The sequence below is a fragment of the Calliopsis andreniformis genome, chromosome 5 (genome assembly GCF_051401765.1).
Source record: "Calliopsis andreniformis isolate RMS-2024a chromosome 5, iyCalAndr_principal, whole genome shotgun sequence".
Lineage (NCBI taxonomy): Eukaryota > Metazoa > Arthropoda > Insecta > Hymenoptera > Andrenidae > Calliopsis > Calliopsis andreniformis.
In genome coordinates this window covers 24,617,498-24,624,817 of record NC_135066.1, presented here as the reverse complement: position 1 = coordinate 24,624,817, position 7,320 = coordinate 24,617,498, and the positions used below count along the sequence as shown (strand labels likewise).

At 38.8% G+C, this 7,320-nt stretch overlaps 1 long non-coding RNA gene across 1 annotated transcript; it reads right to left on the bottom strand.

The window, feature by feature from the left end:
- Positions 1-244: 244 nt before the first annotated feature.
- On the bottom strand, positions 245-1,542 carry LOC143179858 (uncharacterized). Its single transcript, XR_013002032.1, has 3 exons — positions 1,455-1,542; positions 1,147-1,365; positions 245-288 (listed from the first exon to the last, which is right to left on the bottom strand). It is a non-coding gene; the product is annotated as an uncharacterized LOC143179858 (long non-coding RNA).
- Between the last annotated feature and the right edge of the window lie 5,778 nt (positions 1,543-7,320).

The window sequence follows — 7,320 nt, the reverse complement described above, 5'->3', positions numbered from 1 at the left end:
AACACAAAAATCATCTAAGAAAAGTTTTTCAAAGGCTTAAAGATTTTGGTTTAAGCATAAATATTGCAAAATGCGTTTTCGGCGAATCGAAAGTCACTTACCTCGGATATACAGTATCTGAACAGGGACTTAAACCTCTTCCTGACAAAGTTGAAGTCATTAAAACTTTCCCCACTCCGAAGAATATTTCTGAACTCCGTCGTTTTCTCGGAATGATCAACTTTTACAGGAGATTCATCAAGAATGCTGCGACTGCTCAAGCTCCACTCAACGCTCTGCTGGGTAATGCTAAAAAAAAGGACAAAAGATTAATTTCCTGGACGCCTGAGTTACTCCAAGCCTTTAACTATTGTAAAAATCAGTTAGCCGACGCTACTTTATTGGCTCATCCTATTGCTGATGTTCCCTTAGAAATTCGTACAGATGCATCGGATATCGCCATTGGCGCCGTTCTTCAACAATTCCATGAAGGTAATTGGCTTCCTTTAGCATTTTTCTCTAAAAAATTAAATGACACTCAGAAAAATTATAGCACCTATGACAGAGAATTACTAGCTATTTACAGCAGCATTAAATTTTTTAAACATCAAATAGAAGGTCGACAATTGACGATACGCACTGACCACAGACCTTTAACTTTTGCTTTTTCTCAAAAGTCTTCAAAAGCTTCTCCACGGCAAGCAAGACAACTCGATTACATTTGCCAATTTTCCACGAACATTGTTCATATTGCCGGTCAATCTAATATTATTGCTGATACTCTTTCGCGAGTAGAATCAATAAGTATGCCTACTGTTGTTACTATTGACGAATTACTAAAGGAACAACAGAAGGATCAGGAGTTACAAAATATCTTACAAGCAACAAACTCTTCACTGAAGCTTTGCGGTCTACGCGTAGATAATTCGGATTCTCTACTGTATTGTGACACATCCGGAGAAGACATTAGACCTTACGTACCCATCTCTTTACGGAAACAGATTTATACACAAGTACATAATCTTTCACATCCTAGTGGAAGAGTTACATTAAAATTAATCTCACAAAGATTTGTTTGGCCACTTATGAGGAAAAACATAAAAGATTGGACACGTTCCTGTCTCCCATGTCAAAGAAGTAAAATTCATAGACATGTAAAAGACGTACCAACACAATTTCCAGTTCCAAACTCTCGTTTCGAACATATTCACATGGATATTGTTGGACCTCTTCCTATTTCCCATGGTTTTAAATATTGTTTAACTATCATCGATAGATTTACTCGATGGCCAGAAGCTATTCCAATCATTGACATTTCTGCTGACACTGTAGCTACTGCATTTTTTAATAATTGGATATGCAGATTTGGTTCTCCAGCCACAATTTCTACAGATCGAGGAAGTCAATTTGAATCACAACTTTTCCAAAGCTTGTGTAAACTTATTGGAGCAAATAGAATTCGGACTACGGCTTACCATCCTGCTGCCAATGGTTTAATTGAACGCTGGCACAGATCTCTTAAAAACGCCATAATTTGTCATGCAAATACTAAATGGACGGACGTTCTTCCAACCGTTTTATTAGGTTTACGGACCTGTATCAAAGAGGATTTGAGGATTTCAACAGCAGAACTTGTTTATGGAAAATCATTAAGAATTCCTGGTGATTTCTTCTACGATTCTGATTTCCATCCTCCATCTGAAATATTCATAAACAAATTCAAGGAATATATGCAAGAAGTCCGACCTGTTCCTACCTCACACCATTCTAAAAGAAAACCTTTCAGATTTAACGGATTAAATACCTGTTCTCACGTATTTGTACGAGTTGATGCTACAAGAGGATCTTTAGACGCACCTTATGAAGGACCTTTTGAAGTTATAAATAGGAATTCAGATTTAGTTTATACCGTTAAATGTAATGATAATTTAGTTACAGTTTCCACTGAAAGGCTTAAACCGGCTTATTTTGAAGAAATTCCCACAGAAGTCGTTGAAATACCTACAGCAGAAAATGATCATCAACCTTCATCCTCGCGGTATGCAACGAAAACATACCCTGGGAAGAAGAAACTCTCATTTGCGTAGGTTACTAGGAGGGGAGTACTGTGGAGCCTACCTCATAAAAGAATAAGCGGAAACAGGAAGCTAACGTCATCAAAAATTCAATTTACGCGCGTTATGTTTATTTGTTTGTTAATTCAACTGTTTAATTTGTTTATAGTAACGAGAAAAGAGAATTGGTTTTGAGATTGTGAAGAACAGTCGTGTATTTTGTGAGAAATTTAATATATACATTTATTTCATAAATATTGTAGTTTTTAATATAAAAGAATCGCTACAAGTCTATCGTGGGGTTTATCTCATGAAGAACCTGAGGTTGTATAGTCTGAAGAAGAACCGGAAACATGAAGCTATCATCTTCGTAAACTCAATTTACGCGCGTTATTTAATTGTTTAAAAATTCAACTATTAATTTGTTTATGGTAACGATCGTCGGGAGATACTTCTGAGATTTGGTAGAGACTAGACGTGTATTTTAGAGGAATTTCAAAATATATATTTATTCAATAAATATTGTATTGGGCTTAATACTAAAAAGTCGCTACAAAGAAGATCAAATGTACTATATACTTAACAATTTCAACAAATCTTCGTTTATTGAACAAAGTGTCTGAATAGTTAGCGAGTGTACAAGTGGTCGCTTCGACCTTTCGTCGTTCGTGGTCGTCTTTGAACTCCTCGATTCCGCCTATATCGAATTCTGTTTTCGCGTTGTTGTCGGTTCACACATTACCGTATATGGTCCTGTTAGCAACATCATCGACGATGGAGATGTCGGTGCTGGTTTTGCACAACGTGCTTGCACGTGCCTATCCAGAACGTTCTTGGCTTACGGATGAGCGTTGTCCGGCACAACATCCCTCTCCCCTTTGAGAGGAATAGCCATGGGTTTTCCGGTATACTTGCCCCATATCTTGTGACGTGTGACCTCTTATTTCTTATACATACATGGTTATAATATATAAAGTAATGTATAATGTAATGAGAGTAACATACAATTATAATAAAATATCATTACGTATGTGTATACGTATACTTTATTACATAGAGTTGGTCAAGGGTGTTTGTTCTCTGCTGGATAATCTGAGTTTTGGTTCTTGTTTCTCTTTGGTAACTTTGCCGCTTACTGTGTCGGGTTTCTATCGTGGGTTTGTTTTTAATCTTTTGCGAGTTATGCATTTGTAGATTTGTACATCTCTGTGTACATTTACGAGTACTCCGATCTTCCTCGCTCTAATAGTGTTACTATGTCAGTAAACTGCCATGTTACTAGATGCTTGCCGATGCACGAACCGCTTAATATAGCTGAATATTATAATGTATTTCGATAATGCATACATTAATTTCGTTCATATTTGCATCAATACATAGGTAAAAATTCATAGAGTTATAGTTAATCAATTTCCATGAAGAAAACATCTTCTAAGATCAGAGATTTGAGGCTTTCACGGCCCGACATCATTCAGTTCTGATTGTTGAGACTTTCGGAGACTGTATGAGTACAGTATCAGTGTGTCTCTTGACCACCTGATGAAGCTAGCTGCAATGCTGGCGAAACGTTGGGAATATAATTCCAGAAGGACACGGCTTACACCCGAAAGTCTTAACAGTCAGAACTGTATCTTCTAAGATATTTTTAAAACGTTTAAAGTTTCAGTATTCTTATTTTCATCGGTTCGTACATAGACAGTGTCGACGACAGCCTCCCGCCAGATCATCTCCATCATTTGTGGAGCGAATGTATAAGATATTGAAATATTAATGGTGGCGGCTGAAGGGAGTGAATCTACATGTCTGGATCGGTGGACACTTGTAAAAAGACCCATCCGCAAATTGTTTATAACATTGAAAATCAGTACTAATTTTCTTTATTTCGTAATAGTATTCAGATCATTTAGAAAGGAAAATGTTTGAAAGGGACCGTATGCCGCAAACGAACTGTATGGTCAAGAAAAATTAAAGATTTAGTATCGGCTTCACTGTATCGAGTCACATAGGGGTATAAGCCTACCACTACTCTGTCACGTAGCAATGCTGCCTCAAACTGTGAGGCTCGGCATTCCAGACTTGCACAGAGCTATCCAGTAATAATACTCCGTGAAATTGGACGACGCGTGAACATATTTCACGTGACACGTGAAACGTTACGGTACGCCGCGTAATTTGCAAAGAACGCCTGCGACCATATCGCTTTCAGAAGATTTACGCATTGAAGGAAGCTGATTATCCGGCAAAGCAGGATTTCTGTAATTGGATAATACGGAACCAGCACACAAATGTAGATTTCCTAAAATATGCTTTATTTACGGACGAAAGCAGTTTCCCCCACCACCAATCGGCAGAATAGGCAAAGCACAAGAATCTAAACAGAACGAAATTCCCATGCCATGGTGCAGCAGTTTAATCAAGACCAATTCACCGCAACTGTAAAGGCTGGTATCATTGGCAACAATATAACTGGCTCCATTTATCTTCTGACGTTGTTGACCAGCAACATTTATTTATATGTTCTTCAAAATACACTAATAATTGAGTTACGTAGGATTGTGTACGCCCGCCTATTCTATGTACGATGGTGAACCGTCGCATTTCAGAAGATCAGTCCGGATACATCTGTCCGAAATGTTTGGATCTTGTGGCCTCCACGCACCGCGGACTTAAATGCACTGGATTTCTTTTGTATTAAAGCTTCTGCTGTACTCAAACGGCGCATAAATGATGCTTTTCATATATTACGTAATAAAAACGATATATTTAACGAAGCACATAGAAATTTGAAGCATGAATTACAAAACTATGCGAGTTGTAGTAGTGGACACATTGAAACCGCTGACCAGGCGAAACAGTTAAGAGATGTTAGAACTTGGCTTAGTTAAACATGCTTTGACGCATAACCGTGTTAAGTCGCATGGCTTCACGCGAAATTTGCGAATTCCAGGAGATTTGGCAATGTGTCCCCACCCCCCGTTTTGACTCACCTAATCGCTAACCGCCGAATCGTTCGACGCACTGTGACGTAGCCCGTCTTTACCAGAGCTAATAAATGCTTGAATAAAAAGTAGTAAAGTCCAAGTCGAATTTCAAGTCTTTAACCTGATCAAAGACTTGATCAAAGACTTGAAATACGCTAGAACATGCTAGCTCTCCCAAGCAGACGAGAGAGGGGCATCAGAGACAGTAACGCAAACAGTAGTCTCTTGTGAGTGAGGTGCAGAAGATGACCAAACAAACTTTTACACCCTGTACTTGGCGGGAGTCTCTGCCGAGACTCCATATCGGTGAGACTCTCAGTATTCTGGATGAGCATCAGAATCTTAAACTCTGCCTGTGAGTGCATGCTGTCGCTGTCGATGTTATATTCGTACTCAGGAATTGCTTCCTTCCTTTGGACCTAATCATTACCCTCATCGTAGAAGTGTTGTGTCCCGCATGTGTGCTGTACTCATGCGAACAATATCTGAGTCTTGGCGTTTATGCGCATGCGTGTAGCGTATCGTAGACGCTATTGTTTGAATTAAAGAATCGTGATTAGGATAGGGTTTGGATTAGATTTTTCTGCCAATTACGCAAATCTATATTATCACTTATTTTATTCTTAACACTGTTAAATATGCTAAAGAAAATTAATGACGTTACTAAATTTTAGAATTTTATTACACTAATATAAACAATCGGCAAAGGATTTGTGGACACTGTCAGGCACGCATACGTACAGCCAAATTGCGCTATATTATACTAGTATATTAATAGTTGCCAAGATATAGCACTGTTTAGTTACGCGAAGCAACTTATAGGTGACGTGGTAGTTGTGTTATCAATTGTTACCGTATTATTTATGTACATTCGTAATTCGTAACCGGGTATACTCGTCATGCGTAAAAACTAGTTATCGTTGGCTATTTAAATTGGAATTTTAGTGAAAACAAAAACATGTTCTCGAATTTCAAGATGTTTAGAATATTTTGAGGCCAGGCTAGAATAAAACAAATAAATAAAAAGTACGAATAATTTGAGATAAACTCATGCGTCTCTGTATGCACTGGCTGAAACAGCTTCTCAGTTCGCATAACGAATATATTTATGCGCGATGATAACATTTTTAATAAAAATAAGATTAGAAAAGAATCACGATATTGGTGTTCGACGTGCAAAATGCCATTATGTATCGTTTCTTGCTTTGCCGAATACCACTCTACAGCAGCACTTTGAATTTTTAACTTTTATAAGTATTTGATTTTTCCTACGTTTTTCGTTTATTATGTATACTATATGTTAATGTTAAATGAATAAGTAAGTATTAGTAATAAAATTGTTAATTTTATAAAATAAAGCCGTCTTTTTGATCTAATATTTTAACAGCGATACTTGCTCTGTGTTTGACAAGTATACCCGTCATCACTTGATTCTCGCGACACATATAGATGCGCGCTCTGAAAAGGGGGTGCCACAGCTAACTGGTTAAGAGGTAAATGAAACATTACCATCATTTTGCATGAAAACGGATTGAGTTCTGATTCGTGGTTACTTTAAGACTTTTCATCTCCATGACGAGTATAATACAATGCAATAATAAAACTTGGACCTTGAATACAGTACCGCTCTTGCAGTCGTGACAAATAATTTTGAAACATTCTGTACAAAAAATGCAAATATTACTTCTACCGAGTTTCTCAGTTTTATTAATATTTTTATAAAAGGTATAACTGTCTCAGTTATGTTTGCATAATTTTTGTGTTAAAAATTTGTACTACCTTAGCCTACGTGCATGGTGGAGTCGGGCGACGCGGTATTACTGGTAGCCTAACACGAGACAGGGACTGCTGCCCTTGCTAGTCGATTCTAGTCACTGCTTCACGGTTGACGCTGGTCGCTCGGCTGGAGTCGGCGACTCCCGGAGCCGGATCAGTCGGACGTTGGAGTCGGGGACTCCCGGAGCCGAATCAGTCGGACGGTGGAGTCGGGGACTCCCGGTATTGGCAGTGGAGTCGGAGACTTCTGAACGGTCGCTTGCTTACAGCAGATGCTTTTGGGAAGCAGAGTGGGACGATGGTCAAGCAGGTCTGGGATGGCATGCGCCTACTCGCTTGGCCTTAACCGAAGAACCCGCAACCCGTGGACTTCCGCGTGCGCCTAGTCGTTTATAACGGAAGCCCAAGGATGGTCCGCGTGGAATAGCTCCTGCTAATGACCGGAGGATGAATGGGCTTATCAGTCAGCGGATGGCATGCATCTGCTCGGTGAGATCTGTTGGAGGTTCATAAAAAAGAGCGGTTACAAG